The 21189-nt window shown below is 49.5% G+C and overlaps 1 protein-coding gene and 1 long non-coding RNA gene across 2 annotated transcripts in view; one reads left to right on the forward strand and one right to left on the reverse strand.

The window, feature by feature from the left end:
• The window catches only part of LOC126532273 (uncharacterized), a 210396-nt gene that overhangs the window by 36065 nt on the left and 153142 nt on the right, over nt 1–21189 (forward strand). The window lies entirely within an intron of this gene.
• Nucleotides 3037–4930, reverse strand: LOC129385230 (uncharacterized). The gene is made up of 3 exons (XR_008612810.2): nt 4840–4930; nt 3889–4000; nt 3037–3681 (listed from the first exon to the last, which is right to left on the reverse strand). It is a non-coding gene; the product is annotated as an uncharacterized lncRNA (long non-coding RNA).

Consider the following 21189-nt stretch of genomic DNA (forward strand, 5'->3'; position numbering starts at 1 on the left):
AACCGGACTTGTACACGACCGTTATGTGGTATTCCTGCAGCCTTAGACTCCATCTAGCTACTCTCCCGGAAGGATATTTCACGTTTGCAGGCCAGCACAACGAGTGATGGTCGCTGATTGCTCGGAACAGTCTACCGTATAAGTATGGTCGGAATTTTCCTATGGCCCATATTACTGAGGGACATTCTTTTTCTGTGGACGAATAGTTAGCTTCAGCCCCGAAAGAGTGCGGCTAGCGAATGCAATCATTCTTTCCTCTCCGTTTTGCCATTGAACGAGGACGGCACCAAGTCCTAAATTGCTGGCGTCTGTGTGGCTGTCTGTTTCCGCTTCATCATCAAAGTGCGCAAAAACCGAGTGGTTTTGAAGTCGCCGTCGTAGCTCATTGAATGCATCTTCGTGTTCACTTAGCCAGACGAAAGGTAAATCCTCTTTCGTCAATCGCGTTAACGGCTCGGCAATCTACGAAAAATTTTTGACGACACATCTGCAATAGGTACAAAGTCCTACGAATCGCCTAACGGCCTTTTTATCGGTTGGTCTAGGAAACCTTTCTACTGCTGCGGTCTTCTCAGGGTCAGGATGGATGCCTTTAAAACTAATGACATGGCCGAGAAAAAGGAGTTCATGGAAGCCGAAGTGACATTTCTGTGGCTTTATCGTCAGCCCTGCTGAACTAATAGCATTGAGCACAGCCCGTAGTCGTTCCACATGCTGATCAAAGGTGGTAGAAAAGAAATCTCAGTGCCTTTCCACTCTGTGAAGAAATATGACCAGCGAAGCTATGTATGCGAGCCCCTCAATGGCGAACTGCACCTCCCCCGCGGGTCGGCCCGTGTTGCGTTCTCCAGGGTAGCGTGCCCCACTGCTGCCGATCAGTTCTTGCGACGCCCGTTTTTCGAAGCTCGACCGACGTTACCATTGGGTAGCGTGGCGTTGTCGGCGGGCTGCAGGCATCCGGTAGACCATGGCGACCAGGCAGGGACGAGACAACGGCTAGTGCGAAACTTGCACGGTTTATTCAAGGGTTGGTAAAAGATGAGAAGAGAATGAAGTGAAAAGGTACACTGCGGGGCCCTTTACATAGGTCCACTAAAATTGTAGGCAGGATCTTGCTCACGTCAACGTAACGTGATATGCACTGAGTCCCACGGTGCTTGGCGGCGGCACCCACTCACCCGGCTACCTTTCACGAGCCTGCCTCCGCAGGGGCAACCCACGGAGTCTTGATCGGGGATAGGCGGCGGATCACTTTTCTTTGGCGCGTCGTTGGTTCGCGGAAAGGGCGTCTGGTTGTGGATAGGCGGCTGGTCCATTGTCCCAGTTGACGTCTTCACAAGAGTGCCTCCGCAGGCGGCAATCCGTGGTCCTGGGAATCGTAGACCGCTGATCACTTCTCTTTCGCGCGTTGCTGGTTCGCGGAAAGGGCGTCTGGTTGTGGATAGGTGGCTGATCCATTGTCCCAGCTGACGTTCTAAGTCTTCGTCGTGGCTTGATCCTTTCTTCTAGGCGACGTTGGTTCGCGGAAATTCTCCTGTAGAGCTTGACAGTTCGAGGAAAGGGTCCCTCTAAAGTCGCACACACACAAAGGGGCCTGTAAGCACTGTGGGGTGCCAGCCAGACCGCAGCCCTTCGATACAACCACAAGAAATTGGGAATTCACTCTTCATTTCGATGAGGCATGGTGGTGAAACATCCTTCTTGCACGGGGTGCTACACGCCAACCGTAACACCCAGTATTGCACTATCTTCAGGCTCGGCCTAAGTATGGGGAGTACTTAACGCTTGCTTCACCTCCGCGCGCGTGTCGGCCCGGCATTACACTATCTTCGGTATCGGCCCACGTGTGGGAAGCGCTTAACGCCTGCTTCACTTCCGCCGCGGATCGGCCCGGCATTGCACTATCTTTGGGATCAGCCCACGTATTGGGAGTGCTTGACGCCTGCTTCACCTCTGTGGCGGGTCGGCCCGGCATTGTACTATCTCCGGGATCAGCCAACGTATGGGGAGTTTTCTGCTTACAACGACACGAAAATTTCCTTGGACGGTAGAGCTATACAGCTTCGCTGTAAAATCACGACATGAAGATAAAACAAGACAGTACTGCCACTGTAACCCGGAGAGCACATGTAGTGTCCATCATCCGCTGAAAGGTGGCCGGTGCGGAATAGAGGCCGAACGGAAGTACCTTGAATTCGTATAGCCTGTCTGTGGTGACGAATGCTGTCTTCTCACAATCTCTTTCTTCCACATCCATTTGCCAGTATCCGCTTTTGACGTCCAAAGAGGAAAATAATTCCGCATACCGTAGTCTATCAAGGTTGTCATCAATCCTCGGAAGTGGATAGATATACCACTTTGAGACGATGTTCAGCTTTAATCAACACAAAAGCGCAAGGTCTCATCCTTTTTCTTTACCAGCACCACAGGCGAAGCGGACGGCCTGGTCGATGTTTGAATTACGTTGTTTCTAAGCATTTCTTCGACTTCTTTGCTGATCTCTCTCTCCTTCGGTGACACTGGGTAGGGATGCTGGCAAATAGGCCTGACAGCTTCGTCGACAATGATAAGGTGTTTACCGATGGATATTCTCTGGACTTTTGATGTCGTTGAGAAACACGAGGCGAATTCTCATACAAGGTTTTCTATTTGCTGCTTCGGGTTCTGTGATAGCGCTTCTTCGATGTTGATGGATGCGAATATGGAGTCTACGTTGTCAGAATTGAATAGTACAGCATCGGAAGGGCTCAAATCCGTAATCTTTACGTAATCGTTAAATCAGGCAATGACGGTTCCCTTCGCAACATGCTGGACTTAATTTCCAAAATTAGTCAGAAAGACATTCGCACACGCGCCACGCAGCCGAACAATACATTTTGCCATACAGATCCCTTTTTCAAGAGCCCAGTGTTACTGTCTGCTATTCCTTCATAGTCGCAGAATACGCTGCTTCTTACGGCGACAGCTATGCTGGATCAGGAATATGGAAAATGAGGAAGCTTGCATTCAAGAGAGAAGCCACTCTGCTCTGCAGGCATTGAAGGCTAAAAACATAAAGAAAAGTAAAATGGTGCATAGCACATGGTGCATAGGTTAATGCAAGACACATGCCGATGCTGCATCAGCTATTTCAGGAGAGGAATTGTGCATGACAACATACACTAGAAGATACTGCTACAGATATGTTAGGCTACTAGACAGTGACTGGTATTAAGTATCAGCGAAGAATCGGTTGACCTTTATGTTTGGATGAGGATGAATGATCTCTAACAATAATGGGCAATGAAAAAGCTTGCATTTATAGAAGAAAAAATACACTTGGCAAAAACGAAATTGACATGGCTAGGAAGCTGATTAAGGGCAAACTGACGGAATTCGATCTTTTGGCCAGCGTCGTCCGTGATTGGTTGGATGTTGCAGGTGCATCTGAAGACGAAGAATTTCTAGAAAGTCCTTTTTGAGTTACCTGGATGACTCAGCCAAATGTCCGTGCTGGTGGCATGGTGGCTGAAGCACTTTTCAGTCTTAACACAGTCCTCTGCAGACTTGATATCTCATCCATATTCTTCTGCATGCGCTTCTTTGTTCGTGGTGTAAAAGCCTCGCAAATTCGGCTCCAGCCCCTTCCTGTTGGTGCAGATAGGAGCTCCTGTGATGACCAAGATGTGCTTGGCATAGACTCTGTTGGGGCAGAACGATGACACATGAGATGTGTCACCGTTCTGTGTGTTTTCTCATGTTCGCTCAGAAAACTCATGTGTGTTTTCTTTTATGTTCGAACCAATTATACTGAACCATAAATATGAACAAACATTCATATCTGCTGCAAACAGCAAGCCAATACAGCATGTATCAAACATATTTATTTCTGAACCACGTGTTGTTTACCTTGTAGTAGTAGCCAACGTCCACACAACGACCTTGTTGTAGCAGGCAGCAGCTTCTGTTTAGTGCGTGGAGTGTGTTGCTTTATACTGGTGCCGTCCTCATTACTGCATGTCTGGAACAGAAATTTTCACTGAATCAGAAATTGAAAAAGCAAAATTTTGCAATATGAAATGCAAAAAGGTGTGACATATATATTGTAATGGTTTGCGACTACAGAACACATGCAAATGTATACTATCTGTTCTAGGGTGCTTAAGCAGCTTGTTAAATAAATATTGCTATTGTCCATAAAATTGGTGTGTGCCTAACTACAATGCATGTCAACAGCTTAAGTATTATGAAGATCACAAATGAGAACATTTGTGCGTTCATTTATACACTCGAAGAGATCACACTGCTGGTTCCACAAGCAAATGCATGAAAGTCATGAAGCTATTAGAACTGATGCATTATTTTTCTGCACGAACGTGATGCACCGCTTCACTACTGCGAAAATAAATGCCCCACGGTAAACCAAACTGAACAGCAAGAACATTTGGAACCAACAAGTACGAAATATGGGTGAATTATCATGCTTGCAACTGTTTAATATATTAAATTCTGTACTTTCACTTCATTTTACCAAAGGATTATTCGGTTTTGTGGACGAAAGAAGTTGCCGGCGGACTCGAAAAACAAGTTTAATATGTATATTGATAAGGCTACTCAGTCACCTACGACCACGGCTACAATAAGATGAAAAATGAGACGCGCGTTCCGATATCGCTCTTTCTTTTCTGCTTGTGTGTGTATAACGACAGCCTCGCAAGTAAAGGTTTATTTAGGAAACAGCAACTGAGATCCTGACTGCCCATATGTAATGCAGGATCTAGTTCCTTAACTTGTGCCCGCCTGGAAGTTAATGAGACGGATGTTATATAACGATTTAAGCAGCGGTGTTAAACGACTCACCGTTATTGCCGTTGTCAGCCGCAGCAAAATCCAGCTCCCGTTTCGATGCAGACGTGTTCCGAATGGCTCACGACCGAAACCCAACTTCCGGGCTTATATGTCCGCTTGCAAACACGTAACTTCACCCCAAGTTAAATAACGCGAGACATCGAAGCGCAAGAAACTAGCTTTAGAAACAAAGAAGCAGCCAGTCTGAGTGCACGAACGAATGAATCCGTGCCGCCGTGCACTCGAAAATACCGCTAAAAATTTTAAATCCAGGCCGGAGGTCACGTGAAAGATCGATGATGCTGAATGCTATTTGCGTTTATAATGACGAAAAAACAATGAACTTACTAACAAAGAGTACAATATCTAATTAGCAATGATAATTTTGCCCTGTTTTTTTATGTAACAAAAATGCTTCGGTAATTGTAAGAGAAAGTTTGTAAAATAAAATTGCGCTTATTACGATGCCTCTACCGGGAAATGTTGGAACTAATGTAAGCATCCCGAAGTGATGCTACTACGCTGGCTTTGTTAGCAGCGGCGCGCGGTCGATTTTTTCGCCCTCTGAGGCCATTTGTTGAACTTGAGAGTGTGCTACCCCCTGGCTTCGCCTCCACCATCGATGCCGCGAGCCGGGGCCCTGTCTCTCGGTCTGGCGTGACGTCACACCAGTGAGCGCCCTCTCTTGATAGCGCCGCAGCAGCGGCGCGCAAGGCTTCGCCTCCACGATCGATGCCGCGAGCTGGGGCCCCGTCTCTCGGTCTGGCGTGATGTCACATGGTCACGTGACGCGCAGCTGTGTAAGGAGGCGCCACGACCACCGATGGGCCGAAAGTGCGAGCAGTATTGCTTTCGCAATAAAAATTCGACTATGTAGAGAAAGCCATTAATCACAAAGGGGACAGTACATGCAGCCACCGGCGTGATGCGGTCTGCGCTGGCACTACGAAGTGATACATTTGACAGTGGCGTACGTCTTAACCTTTCTGAGCAAAAGGCAAACTTTGGCACTAAGAACTGAAACTGCGGAACAAGTGTCGACAAGTGTGAGTGCAGCCGACACCGTCTATAAACATCAATAACATTAGTTGGAGAAGGGAGAGGCCTTGGTTTTTTCGTAGGTGACGAAATTCTTGCCTCTGGATTGGCGGCGATTAGTTTTGCCGTTCCGGTGTGGAAGGACGACGACACATCGGCGAAAGCGAGCGGCGTCGAGGCGATGGCGAACGGCGGTCAACAAGAGGGCGGTGGTCCTAGTATGAAGATATCTGGCCGGGGTTCCGAGATGCGAAGGTCGACGGGTACAGTGAAACATATGGATCGCAGTCGAAGCCGCTGCGGTAGGATGTTGCGTGACGACGGAAAAATCGTGCAGTGTGGCCAGGTATACCACATCAAAAAATATTGGCTGGTTGCCGGGAGTGCGCCATTGTCCGCTGCTGTGTGGGTACCTCGGCGGAACGAAGTGAGCAGCTGGACGCAGTGTCACAGCTGAAGGGAATGGCACAACGGTATGTGATGGTCGCTGTGCGATAGCCTTGGCATAGCTGAGAGCTGCAATCACCTCGGTAAAGGCAACGGGAGTCGACACCGGCAGAGTCTCGCGGATAGAGCTGCGCAAACTTGCTTCTGTATGACCTGGCGTAGGTTGGCAGGCAAAGGTGAAGGTAGTTGCGCGGCTCAGAACAGCAGTGAAAGCTGACGAGCGACCTCAGCACGAATGAACTTGGTTATCTGGCACTGCAGGGAGTCCATGGAGTCCCTGCTTTGCGGTAGCCATGATCGTCAGGGTGTCGTAGGAAACAGCTGGGCAGCATGAAAAGACGCTGTTTGCAGAGCTCGTCGAAACTCTGGCAAAGCTCAATGACCTGAGAAACAGTCAAAAGCGTGGCAGTTTGGGCGAGTTGGTATGTCATGACTATTTTAGGCTTGTAGCGCAGCTCAGGAAGAGCAAAAAAGGAAGAAGGTAGGGGTAATCAAAAAATCAAATTTCCGTTCCCTTTGATTACCCCTACCTTCTTCCTTTTTTGCTCTTCCTGAGCTGCGCTACAAGCCTAAAATAGTCTGAGAAACAGTGCCAGAATTTTTTGACAGCAGCAGAGGAAGGCATCATCCGAAATGCCCTTCATGATGTGGCGTACCTTGCATGCCTCCGCCATCGTCGGGTTGACACGCCGGCAGAGGTTGATGTCCTCTATGAAGCTGGTGAACGTTTCATCGGTTTGCTGGTAACGGCTTCGCAGGCGTTGTTTAGAATGATGCTTGCACACACCAGGGTGGCCGAAAACTGTAATGCTGCTGGTTTTGTAGCTAGTCCACGTGTGGATATCGGCTTCATGATTTTTAAACCACAGCTTGGCGATACCCGATAAATAGAAGGTCGCTTTGTTGAGCTTTGGGGGATCGTCCCATTTGTTGGTGGTGCTCGCTCTTTCATACTGTTACGGAGCAATGAGGCATAGTCATAGTATGACTATGAACAAAGACGACGATTTGTTGAGAAGCGCGTGCGGCTGGTTCTGCCGGCCATCTTGTGTATGTAGTGTCGCTGAAACTTGTGTATACTTGTAAATACACCTACGCTTCACTAATTCTGCTCCGTGGCAATCACGAATGTCACGCAAGCCTGAAATGACTAGTACGTGAGCATCGGTGTCTTGGGTATCATGGTCTGTACTGTCGACCGGGTGACGTGAGAGACAGTCGGCGTCCTGGTGTAAACGGCCATATTTGTACAGAACAGCAAAAGTGTATTCTTGTAGCCGCAGCGCCCGCCGACCCATTCGTCCAGTCAGGTCTTTCAGTGATGAGATCCAGCACAGGGTTGGCGATCAGTGATAACGAAAAATGGACTGCCAAATAAGTAAAGGTGGAACTTGGCTATTACCCAAACCAACGCCAGGCGTTCTGTGACAGAAAACTTCTGTTCTGTGCGCGAGAGAAGGCGGCTAGCGTATGCAATTACGCACTGTGCGTTTCCTTCCGTTGAACGAGAAAATCTCCTATTCCATGGCCGCTGGAATCTGTGTAAACTTCAGTTGCAGCAGATGGGTCGTAGTGAGCCAGCAGAGGGGGAGCCGTTAGCAGGCGGACGAAGGCAGCGAAGGCGTCGGCTTGCGCAGGACCCCATGTAAAGGAAACGTCTTTCTTGAGTAGGTCAGTGAGCGGGTGAGCGGTGTCGGCAAAGTTCTTGATGAAGCGACGGAAATAGGAGCATAGTACAACAAAGCTTCTGACATCTGCTGTGGATGACGGTACCGGAAAGTTTTGTCAGCGTAGGGTTGAACTCATGCGGCACTGACAAGGTGGCCGAGAACGGTAATCTGGCAACGTCCAAAGTGGCATTCGGATGAGTTGAGTTCTAGGCTAGCACGTCGGAAAACAGCAACAATGGCCGACAGACGCGTAAGGTGACTCACGAATGTGGGCGAAAATACTATCACGTCATCTAAATAGCATAGACAAGTGGACTATTTATATCCGCGAAGTAGAAAGTCCATCATTCGCGCGAAGGTTGTCGGGCCATTACAAAGGCTGAACGGTATAACCTTGAAGTGACAAAGCCGGTCCCGTGTTTCGAAGGCGGTCTTTTCGCAGTCCATATCATCTACAAATATCTGCCAATACCCAGAACGAAGGTATATGGAGGAGTACTTTGCTCCATGTAGACAGTCCAAGGCGTCATCAATACATGACAGCGGGTAGACGTCTTTGCGCCTATCTTATTCAGATCGACGCAAAAGCGCCAGCTGTCATCCTTTTTAAGAAGGACAACTTTCCTACGAAACAAACTGCGAAACCACTGGCAACGCTTGAAGGATGCTGAAACGAGCAATAAGCTTCACATGATTAGGCCGACGTTTGGTTTCTGGCTACCAACTACGAAAACACGAAGAACAGATGTCCGATTCACTCGATTCAGAATATGACACAGGTTTGGCATTCATAGCCTTATCTTTGCTGGTAACGAGCCTTCAACCTGTGGTAGATGTGGCGACAGGCTGACCGCCCTCCACGTCTTCCTGGATTATCGGGAAGCCGAAAGAGAGAGGGAAGAAACATTTTCCTCTTGCATACCGCTATTGTGTCCCTCTTCATCCGCTATGACTCTTGGTAAAGAACCGTTCTTTAAGACCAAAGCTGTCCTCGCTTTCTTGAATTATGTTGTCCTACATATTATAAGCCCAATAAACTCGTATTGCATTCGCTTTCCAGAGAATGCCGCTGCAATAGTTGTATTTTATAGCACATGCCTCCAGGCCCTTGTGTTTCAAGGGCTCTGGTGAGGCAGTAGTGCTCTAGCCAGTTTTAGCATCTGATATATTTTGTATATCGTATAATTCTTTCGCAATTCATTTCAATGCTCATACTACACATCATTAGTCATTGCCATAATCTTATGACACATAAATTTTATGCAACTTACAGCTGCTATTTTAGGTCTCTTTACAGCCACGTCGCATCAACTTCATAGAACTCATCATTCCATTGCGAACCCATTAACACTGGCATGACACTCTTTGGTCATACCTGGCCCTTGCGCCACTAAACACCACACATTCATTCCTTGAACTATATTGCATTAGAAAGCGTACTTTCTGCGCTTTCCAACAATGACACCTAGTATTATCGCCTAGCCTGAAGCGTTACCTGACGGCAATCAAACAGTGAGAGAAAAAAAAAAGGAAACAGCATTTTTACTGCCTCCATTGTACTGCGTTTCCGACGAAACTGTTCAACATAACAAAATGAAGTTTGCTGTGCCTTTAAATGATTTGTTATACAAGGTTTCTATTTTTATTTAGCTATATATAGTGTAGCCTAATTGTGCTATATTGTTACGTAGGAAGACGCAGAGGAAAAGCTATGTACAAGTATATTTACAAGGAAAATACGCTGCGCTTGGCCAAGAGGCAACAGCCCGCGCTAGCTTCTTATCGTCGTCGTCGTCTTCACACTGCTGGCCTTTCGTGATCGCGCATATTGTGCCGTAGCACTACCCCCGGCTACAAAAGCGCCGTCCCGGAGCGACTAAAGATCGGACTCGGAAGCAGTGTAGTAGGCCTTGAGCCTACTGACGTGTACGACATCACTAGATGCCACAGGAGAGGACGAGCTTGAGGCCACAGGAGCAATTTCGTAAGTCACAGGCGTCACCTGGCGCAGCACGCGGTAGGGCCCTGTGTATCGCGAAAGGAGCTTCTCTGAAAGTCCGACGTGACGAGAGGGCGACCACAAGAGCACGAGCGCACCAGGTGAAAACTGTACGTCACGATGGCGGGCGTTGTACTGACACTGCTGAGTGGTCTGTGAGGCCGTCAGTCGAGCACGGGCAAGCTGGCGTGCATGGTCGGCGAGGGCGATGGCGTCGCGCGCATACTCGCTTGTTGAGACCGCAGCAGGAGGAAGTGCCGTGTCTAGGGGCAAGGTAGGTTCGCGACCGTACAGTAGATAAAAGGGAGAAAATCCGGCAGTGTCGTGCCGGGAAGAATTGTACGCAAATGTTACGTAAGGAAGGGCAATGTCCCAGTCGTGGTGGTCCTTGGAAACGTACTTGGCCAGCATATCGGTAAGAGTACGGTTTAACCGCTCTGTCAGGCCATTGGTTTGAGGATGGTATGAAGTAGTCAGTTTGTGTTGAATGGAGCAGGAACGCACAATGTCAGCGATAACTTTCGAGAGGAAGTTTCGACCACGGTCAGTAAGCAGCTGTCGCGGGGCGCCATGAAGCAAGATAATGTCACGCAAGAGAAAGTCCGCGACGTCAGTGGCGCAGCTGGTAGGGAGAGCCCGAGTGATAGCGTATCGGGTGGCGTAATGAGTCGCGACGGCTACCCATTTGTTCCCAGAAGATGACGTGGGAAAGGGACCGAGCAGGTCTAATCCAACACGAAAGAACGGTTCCACAGGGACGGTGATCGGCTGGAGATGACCGGCAGGTAGCACCTGAGGTGTCTTCCGACGCTGGCAGGGATCACAGGCAGCAACATAGCGTCGAACGGAGCGAGCGAGACCAGGCCAATAGAAGCGGCGGCGGACGCGGTCGTACGTGCGGGTTACCCCAAGATGTCCTGAAGTGGGTGCGTCATGCATCTCAAAGAGCACAGTCTGTCGTAGCTGTTTTGGCACGACAAGAAGAAGGTCAGAGCCGTCAGGGAGGAAGTTCCTTCGATACAGAATGCCACCCTGGAGGACATATCGGCGAACGGATGCGTCGGTAGGTGTGGAGCGCAGACGCTCGATAAGTGCTCGCAGCGATAGGTCTCGGTACTGCTCATCGGCGATGTTACCGAAGGCAGAGACAGAGAAATGCCGTTGGCGCTACTACTGTCGGCGTCGTCAGGCTCGTCGACCGGGTAGCGAGACAGGCAGTCAGCGTCCTTGTGTAGTCGGCCAGATTTATAGGTTACAGTATACGAATATTCTTGGAGGCGTAAGGCCCAGCGACCAAGTCTTCCTGTAGGATCTTTCAGTGAGCATAACCAGCAAAGCGCGTGATGGTCTGTGACAACGGAAAAGGATCGGCCATATAAGTATGGGCGGAATTTCGCAACCGCCCAAACTAGGGCCAGACACTCACGCTCAGTGATGGAATAGTTGCGCTCCGCGGGTGAGAGGAGCCTGCTGGCGTAAGCGATAACACGGTCGTGGCCACGCTGGCGTTGTGCCAGTACTGCTCCAATTCCGTGACCGCTGGCATCAGTACGGACTTCGGTAGGTGCAGAAGGATCGAAATGGGCCAAAGCGGGAGGCGTTGTGAGAATGTCGATTAGATGAGAGAATGCAGAGGCCTCGTTATCGCCCCACTGGAAAGGAGCGTCTTTTTTCAAAAGGTCGGTTAGTGGTCGTGCTATGGCGGCGAAATTTCTCACGAAACGGCGGAAGTACGAACAAAGGCCGATGAAGCTGCGCACATCCTTGACACCCTTCGGAACAGGGAAGTGCGTAACAGCATGGATCTTGCCTGGGTCCGGTTGCACTCCGTTCGCGTCAACGAGATGTCCAAGGACGGTAATCTGGCGACGGCCAAATTGGCACTTCGATGCGTTGAGTTGCAGACCGGCTCGCCGAAAAACGTCCAGGACTGCTGAGAGGCGCTCGAGGTGCGTAGCGAACGTTGGGGAGAATACGATAACGTCGTCCAAGTAGCACAGGCACGTGGACCATTTGAAACCGTGAAGAAGGGAGTCTATCATGCGTTCAAAAGTGGCAGGGGCGTTACATAGACCGAACGGCATCACTTTGAATTGATAAAGACCGTCGGGTGTGACAAAAGCAGTCTTCTCGCGGTCGAGATCGTCCACGGCAATCTGCCAGTAGCCGGAGCGAAGGTCAATAGAAGAGAAATAGCGAGCACCGTGGAGGCAGTCAAGGGCGTCATCAATCCGAGGTAGGGGATACACGTCCTTTTTGGTAACCCTGTTAAGGTGCCGATAATCCACGCAAAAGCGCCATGAGCCATCCTTCTTTTTGACCAGTACTACAGGTGACGCCCATGGACTATATGATGGTTCAATAATGTTCTTGGCAAGCATTTTGCGAACTTCTGCGTGAATAACTTGACGCTCAGCTGGTGACACTCGATACGGGCGGCGATGAATAGGAGGGGCATCGCCGGTATTAATGCGGTGTTTGACAGCTGTAGTTTGGGCTAAAGGACGATCGTTAAAGTCAAAAATATCGTGGTAGGAAAACAGAACGCGGTAGAGTTCACGAGCGTGCTCGGAGGGCAAGTCGGGGGCAATCATTTTCCGTAAGTCAGCGATGGTACAATTTGCCGACTGCGATGGTAGAGGGGTATCGGATGAAGTGTCGTCTACTGCAATGGATGCTACTGAGTGATCCTCGAATGAACAAAGCTGGGCCAAAGACATCCCACGTGGCAGCACTTGTGTCGTCAAGCCAAAGTTGACCACTGGCAGGCAGACGCAATTCGCCGTAATAGATAAAACTGTATGGGGTACTGTGATCCCGTGTGTAAGGAGGACGTCTTGCATAGGAGCCACGATGTAGTGACCGTCGGGGACTGGTGGGGATGACACTAGGTCAACGTAGGTCAGTGCCGAAGGTGGCAAGCGAACGAAGTCGGCGGAACTGAGGCGACTGGGGTGTGGTTCAGCAGGATCCAGAACAGGCAGGTCAAGGCGGAGAGTACTGGCGGAACAATCGATGAGAGCAGAATGTGCGGAAAGGAAGTCTAAGCCGAGGATGATGTCGTGGGGACAGTGGGCGATGACTGTGAATAGCACGATTGTTGAGCGATCGGCGAAGGAGACGCGGGCGGTACACATACCAATTACGGGGGCTGTTCCGCCATCGGCGACACGGACAACAGGCGTCGTGGCGGGCGTGATAATTTTCTTGAGCCGGTTACGAAGGTCAGCGCTCATTACGGACAAATGCGCCCCAGTGTCTATGAGAGCAGACACAGAAACACCGTCGACTTGCACGTCAAGAAGGTTCAGATGAGTGGGCAAAGTCAGTAGAGGATTTGGCGGCGTAGGGAGCAATGCAGCGTCACCTCGAGGCGCTGCATCGTCTAGTTTTCCGGCTGGGAGCGGCGTCCGAAGGGAGTCGGCGAATAGGAGCGACGGGGCTGGGGAGAGCGAGATTGTCGTCGTTGGGGCGAAGGCGAACGAGAATAGGGGCGGTTCGTTGCAGGAGAATCAGTGGCGGCATTATCGGAGCGTGCGGCATAGGGACGAGAAGGGCCACCTGAGGGGCGAGAGTAGGCAGTATAAGTAGACCGGCTCGGGGAACTCCAGCGACTACGACAGTGCCGAGAAATGTGCCCGATTCGATGGCAGTGGAAACAAATAGGCTTGTCGTCAGCAGTGCGCCATTCAGATGGGTTGCGGAAACGTGGTGGGTAAGAAAATGCGGGACGGGGCGAAATCGAAGAAGCCGGGCGGGTATTAGGGCGATGGGCCGAGCAGAGGGTGTGAAGACCCATGTTTTCAAACTCCTGGCGGACAACTGCCTGGATCAGTGAGACCGTGACTGCAGATGTGTTGGTGGGACTGGAGTCGAAGGCAGCCGGATAGGCGGCCTCGATCTCACGCCGGACGATCCTGGTAACATCGGCAGTGTTGTTGGGACGAGGAGCGTCGGCACAGGAAGATGTCGCTGGGGTGTTGGGCAGACGGGCAAACTGCTGGTCAATACGTCGGCTTTTGGCGAGTTCCAGGCGGCGGCACTCTCTTATAACAGCATCCACCGTCGCTACGTTGTTGCAAACGAGCAAGTTGAAGGCGTCATCGGCAATGCCTTTGAGGATGTGGGAAACCTTGTCTGACTCAGTCATGTGGGTGTCAACTTTGCGGCACAGAGCCAAGACGTCCTGAATGTACGTGACATAGGGCTCTGTTGACGTCTGCACACGGCCGGAAAGCGCCTTCTGCGCGGCAAGTTGTTGACCGTAGGGGTTGCCGAACAAGTCTCGAAGCTGTGTCTTAAGTGAATCCCAACTGGTGAGCTCATCTTCGTGCGTGCGATACCAAACTCGAGGTGTGCCACCGAGGTAAAAGACTACGTTGGCGAGCATAATAGTAGGGTCCCACCGGTTATTGCGGCTGACGTGTTCATACAGGCTGATCCAGTCATCGACGTCTTCCCCATCTTGGCCCGAGAATACGCCAGGATCACGGGGAGCGGGGAGAGTGATGTAGGTCGTCGAAGTGGCAGCAGGTGTCGGAGCCGGCGGAGTCGGGTTGTCGTCGCCGGGAGCCATGAAGGAAGGCTCGACGTACCGTCCACTGCGAAGCTCCGTGACGAGGTACAGGGAACGTCCACCTCCACCAGATATGTTACGTAGGAAGACGCAGAGGAAAAGCTATGTACAAGTATATTTACAAGGAAAATACGCTGCGCTTGGCCAAGAGGCAACAGCCCGCGCTAGCTTCTTATCGTCGTCGTCGTCTTCACACTGCTGGCCTTTCGTGATCGCGCATATTGTGCCGTAGCAATATGAAGAGATGTTGCGTGTAAAGCAGATAGAAGTATATATAGGTCCAAATGAAAATTGGCAAAATAATAAATCTTTATAAATGAATATCTTCCCTCCCTTTTCAACGCAGAACCATAATATTTCGTGGTTTTCTAGGCTGTAGTTATCATCTATGCGAAGTTGTTTTGTGTTTTGATGAACAGTTAATGAATTATTATTACTTCAAATTGGCAATTTCTGGCTACACTTAGTACGAATTACCGAAGAAAGGGCAATACTATTCAATCGGAAACTCTGAAGTTTTCGATATTCAAGCAGCAAGCCTTTCTCTGCGATTCTATGAATACAATATTGCCTTAAGTTGATTAAGGAATCTACAAAGGAGCAGTGAATTTAAATAATTTTTGTGGTGCCAAGGTATCTGCAAATTGACATTCTTTTTCATGTACATTCTAATTCACAACGAGTGTTGCGCATTAGCAGAGTCATACATTGTATTGTAATTACTAGCACTCGTTTTTCTAAGCAGTGCTTGGAACAAAAGATTTCCATTAGATAATAGATATCACAGGCGTTTTTTGCTGGTGGCGCCATATGTGCAAAAAAATGCCAAGCTGTTTCACATTAGTACCAACATTTGTCAAATGTGGCGCCACTAAACATTACAAAGCGGGTAGATACATTCTTTCTCCAGATTTGAATGACTCAGTCTAGTCGCCGTGCCTACTCCACATTCCTTCAAGCACGCGCCTGCAACGTGGTCTTCAGGCAGCTCACTGAAATGTGGCCGCTGGGTGAAAAAGCAAGAAAGCAGTGTGTACGGTGGCTTCATGACTGCATGCCAGCTAGCCAGCAGGTTAGGCTATTCTGCCGTTGTGCCATTGTGCCCAGGAGAATCGCTGAAAAAGTAAGATTCCAGAAATTTTCTGGGTGCGCACTTTTGTTCACAGGTGCTTGTGGAAGTGCACACAGAACTTGCTCTCGCCTCCTTCTAGTTCTCAGGCTCGTGCGGCGATATCAGGAAATTTGCTTTCCCCACGTGGTGAGGTGCGATGTGTTTGGCAGAGTACTGTGTTTTCACTATTCTACGCGACGCCGGTTGAACGATAGGATTACCAGAAAAGAATGAGTGAGCCTTTATTTTCCCTACTGCAGCGAAAAGTGCGAATGGCTGCGTGACCTGTAGCGTTCCAAGCCACGCGCAACAAACCGAATGCCACGTGTTCCGACGCCCAGTGAAGTTTTGAAACACGCGATTTCCAGTAGGTGGTCTTCTCGAGTACAAAGACATATCCTATTTACCCGCGTAATCATCGCACTCTCATAATGCTCGAACCCCCACATTGTCCACTTTCTTTTTCGAGTAATCATCGTACCCTCGAAAATAATTACAGTGATTGTCATCCATCTGCTCGTTGCAGTGCATGGCAGCCAATCGAGCAGAGTTATTCCCCATTTGTTTTTCCGATGCCCTTCCGCCATTGCACCCACAACGGTGCTGGAGAGTCTCCGAATTAAGCAGAAAAAGAAAGAATAAGCAAGGACACCGCGAAAAAGGCAGATAACACGTGCACAATTTACGCTATGTAGACTGATTATTTTTAGAAAAATGTGCTCTTGTCAAATAATCAATTTATGCAGCTCCTGCTTTGTGCAGAGCGTGTGATCCTATTCCAAATGCCACTGTGATAATTTGGTATTGGACGCCTGTGTCATGGGGAGATAGAGAAACTGAACATCGCGAAAGCAACGAAAACGGCTGTCGGTGGAACATGAAAAACATATGAGGGTTGTGCGCAAGTCTATGTGCGAGTGCTTGCGATGGCCATCGTGATCACAACGCTTGCGCGATGAGTGCTAGCAGCGGTGAGCGCGTGTACATTTCCTATATCGAACATCCTGTACTACCGCTTCTTCTACCATTTCACTGTACCGCGGCTCTGAAACTCGAATGACGCGACCTCCAATACCATGCGCGCGAGCTGAGCGGGCTATCAAGTGGATGCGCCAACGCACCCGCGATAGCACGTGCGCCGGAAGTGTGCGTGATTTCGATCACAATAAAACAGCCTAACCACGTGTACTATGCTGTCTATTTTGTAGGGGTGCGCGCATAGCAACCTTTGACGCCTAATCGAATACTGCCAAAGACGAATCCAATAATGATTACTCGATTCGACAACCGAATCGAATAGAACATTATAATGTACGCTCTTCAAATTTCGCACACGCCTAGTAATGTCTTATTTGCGGAAATCTTATCTCCACAGTACACCTGCAGTCTTCGAATTTATAGCTGCTGTTCTGTGAAAGGGTCCTACGACTGCAATATATTTGGGTAAACGACCAAATAAGTGGACATCAGCACTTGAAAGATGAAAAACCTTGAAACAAACCCATATAATAAACATTCTTTATGTACGCAGAAGCGCACATTTATCGTTTCATTGAGCAACACTTATCATTTCAATCAGAATGCCTTCGTTTACTCTTGTTTTTATCTGCAGAGAATACAATGACACGCAAGCAGTATTCTTTGGGTTGCATTCTTTCCTTCACGTGTTCGCTTGCCGAATTCTTCGTGAATAAGTTGCTTAGGCAGTGGGAGCATATGAAACGAGGATGATTTCTGCGTAATCTCATAATTGAGGGACGCACATTTGGGCTAAGTGCATGATACGGCCATCATTCTTTACTAGATCATATAAATAGCATCCTTTTCATGTTTCTCTCACAGACCATCCCACACCAATAGCGAGCTAAAATTATACACGCACACGAAGGAATCTGAAATAATTCCGCACAATTGGTGCATGAGGTAAATAGTCATGAGGCAATCCCGGTTTTATCACGTGTCTTCATGTCCCGGAGTGCGCCACTTCATCCGTGGACACAAAATATCTGCTATTTATCACATCTGGAGCCGTATTCTGTAGCGGTTCGCTTTGGAACCGGTTCGGTCTGGCTGTTACGTCTGGATTACGTCAATCGGAGAAAGAGTGGAACGGGGCGGCGTGAGGGGAACCAATCAACGAGCGGCGGTCTGCCTAACCTAACCTAACCTAACCTAACCTAACCTAACCTAACACAACCAAAGGAGCCGCCATTGCCGTCTCTGTCTCGTCTCGTCTAGATGCCGGCTCGTCAGATGGCGCGAGACTAGCCGGCAGCCACGGTTGCCCTAGCAACCCTCGACATCATGCTCGCCACCACGCGCGACTCTCGAGCGAACCACTTCTCTGTGGTTCCTCTCGTAGCAGGGAACCGGTTCCTTTCTAGATAACTGACAACCTGTGTGACGTCATCAAAATTTGTCGTCCCGCCCACCAGGGATGACGACAACGAAGCGCCGACCAATGGCAACAGCCAGACCGAACCGGTTCCAAAGCGAACCGTTACAGAATATGGCCCCTGTATTCTGGCGCCCGAGCGCTGCAAATACTGATGACAAGCAGTGTAAGGGCTTTGGCCACATGCTTCGACACAGCGACGAGTTTATCACTTGGTTAATCCCGACGGTTCATTAAACGATGGCTTGGTAGACTGCCGGATCCTCGGTACGCAGTTTCTGCTTTCGCTCGGTTGCATGAGCCTGTTGTGCCCGGGCTGCAGCATCGGTGCGGCGTAGACGAGCTGACACATTTACCCATCTTCGTATTAACAGAATCCTCCTAATACCATCCAAATCTGGGCCAATCCCCCGCAGTGGTATGCGCCATCGTAAAAGGGAGGATATCCTATCCTATCCACAAGCTATGAAGAAGATTCATATAGCATATAGATGTGGACATCGACATAAAGGATGAAGACCTGCGATCTCTTTTATCGTCGACAGTGCGAATCCTCGACATCCACCGATTCGGCCGCTCCCGGTGCATCAAGTTGGTGTTCGAGTCAGACTCTTTGCCAGCATCGGTCAAAGTAGGTTATGTGAGGCACTCAGTGCGTCCATATGTACCACGGCCGTTACAGTGTCACAAGTGTTTCAAACTGGGCCACGTGAGTGCGGTGTGTAAGAATCCTACGTCGTGCCTAAGATGGGGTGGTGCTCATCATGTAGACTCCTGTGAGACTGACGCCATGAAATGTGCAAATTGCTCCGGAGCCCATGAAGCGACATCCAAGGACTGCCCCAAAATGGCAGAGGAGAGGCAAATCCTGAGAAAAATGGTGAGAGAGAACTCCACGCACAAGGAGGCTGCCGATTCCGTCCGCAAGAAAAGGCGCCGGTTGCGGCAAAGGCGTCGCCGCTCCCAGAGCAAGCCCCGAGGGAAAGAGGCACTTCCTTTGAGTACTTGGATGCAAAACGTGCCACAGAGAGTGTACGGCCGGGACACACAAGATGCGCCTCCCCCAGTACCTCCGCGCCCGTCAAGGAATGAGGCGTCATCCTACGTGCGTCCAACCTCTTCGGCTATTGAGTGGCCTTCGCTACCACTAAGGGCTTCCGGAGGAGATACTCCTTCGGCGCTCCCCAAGTGCCGGGAGGGTAATGAAAGGCTTGGAAATGAAAAGGTGATAGACATGCTTAAACAGCTAGTAAACACTATGCGTATATTACTCTCCGGAATGGCAACGCCAACTGCACTATCATTCGTGAAGGCGTTAGATGCTATGGAGCCGCTATTAGCGGCTCCAAAAAAAGGGTGTTAATCATGGCTCTCACGAGAAAACACTGCACATTGGAACAAAAGATGCATCATTCTGTTATAATGCAATGGAATGCTCGAGGTTTATGCGGCCGCATGTCTGACTTTAGGCAACGAGTCTTCAAATACCGCTTCCCAGTGATCGTGATATGCGAGCCAAATCTCACGTCGGAATTTCGCCTTTCCGGATACGTTAAGCTCTGGTCACGTGAAGATGGACACAAGAGCAAAGTGTTAATGGGTATACGCAGTGACATGACGTTTGTGCGGAACACGATCGCTCCACATGACAGCAATGAATATGTGTGTGTGACACTAAAACATAAACTACATGTGTTTTCAATCATCGGCGCCTACATACCTCCTAGACAAAGACTTGAACTCACTTATCTATCCACTGTATTACAAAGTTCCCCAGGCCCTCATGTTGTTATTGGAGACTTCAACGCTCATCATCCTTACTGGGGAAGTGCCGCAATGAACTGTCGGGGTAGGAACTTGATGGACTTCATAGACACTGAAGGTCTGGCTGTCATCAACGATGGATCTCCAACTTACATCCGCGGCACTACCTACGGAAGTTGCTTAGACCTCACTATTCCATCTCAGAGCCGCCTGCCCTTAGTCAACTGGTGCTTGGACATAGAAACGCATGGGAGCGATCATATACCAACATATGTGCAGATGAAGTGGTTTGTGCAATCAACTGCATCTGCTGTACGCTGCACTGATTGGTCCACATTCACTACATCTGTCGAAGAGTACTGTGGAGACATCACTTCACCATCTGATATAGAAGACATTATTGTATCATCAGTGCAGAAGACAACTAAGTTCATCCGTGCACCTACATCCAGAACGGCGATTGATATTGAATATGAACGACTCCGAGCGATCCGTCGGAGAGCGGAAAGGAAGGTTAGGCGAACTCAATCGTCATTAGACCTTGCTTTATGTCGACGAGCTCAACGAAAAATACGGCGTCACCTTCAAAAAATGGGAAAACAACGGTGGAGGACCTTCTGTTCGTCTCTAGATCCTCGAAAGCCACTTTCTAGGATCTGGCAGATAGTACGAAGCCTTCGTGCCCCTCCTCAGCAAAAACATCCTTTCCGTGCTCTAGCACTTCACCAATCTCTGACGGAAGTGCAGGTTGCCGAAGACTTCTGTAAGAGAGTCACCCGTACCGATGCTTCAGCATGTTCAACATTGGATCGACCCGTGCTACCTCCTAAAGATGATCGTCTTGACCTTCCTTTCACGATGCCGGAATTGGAAGCTGCACTTGCTGCGTCGAGACGATCTTCTGCCCCTGGACCTGACGGTATTTCATATACTGCTCTGTGCCACCTTGGGATGGAAGGTCGGAAAGTCCTGCTGTCATACTATAACGCCACGTGGTCATCCAGTACAGTCCCGAAGCAATGGAAAACCAGCCGTTTGGTCGCCCTCCTAAAGCCAGGAAAATCGCCTTACGAAATGTCATCTTACCGGCCAGTAGCTTTAGCTAGCTGTGTCGGTAAGGTGATGGAACGGATGGTGCTCACTAGATTAGAATGGTTCATGGAAAAGAATGAGCTTTATCCTGAAATGATGACCGGATTTAGACGTGGCCGGTCTGCAATAGATGGGGTCATTGATCTCGTGTCCACGATCGAACACGAAAAAAAGCGACACCGGCTTGTAGGAGCAGTTTTCTTAGACATAAATGGAGCTTATGACAATGTACCGCACGAAGCCATTCTTGATGCCCTCAGTAATTTAGGC

The sequence above is a fragment of the Dermacentor andersoni genome, chromosome 7, assembly GCF_023375885.2.
Source record: "Dermacentor andersoni chromosome 7, qqDerAnde1_hic_scaffold, whole genome shotgun sequence".
Classification (NCBI taxonomy): Eukaryota; Metazoa; Arthropoda; class Arachnida; order Ixodida; family Ixodidae; genus Dermacentor; species Dermacentor andersoni.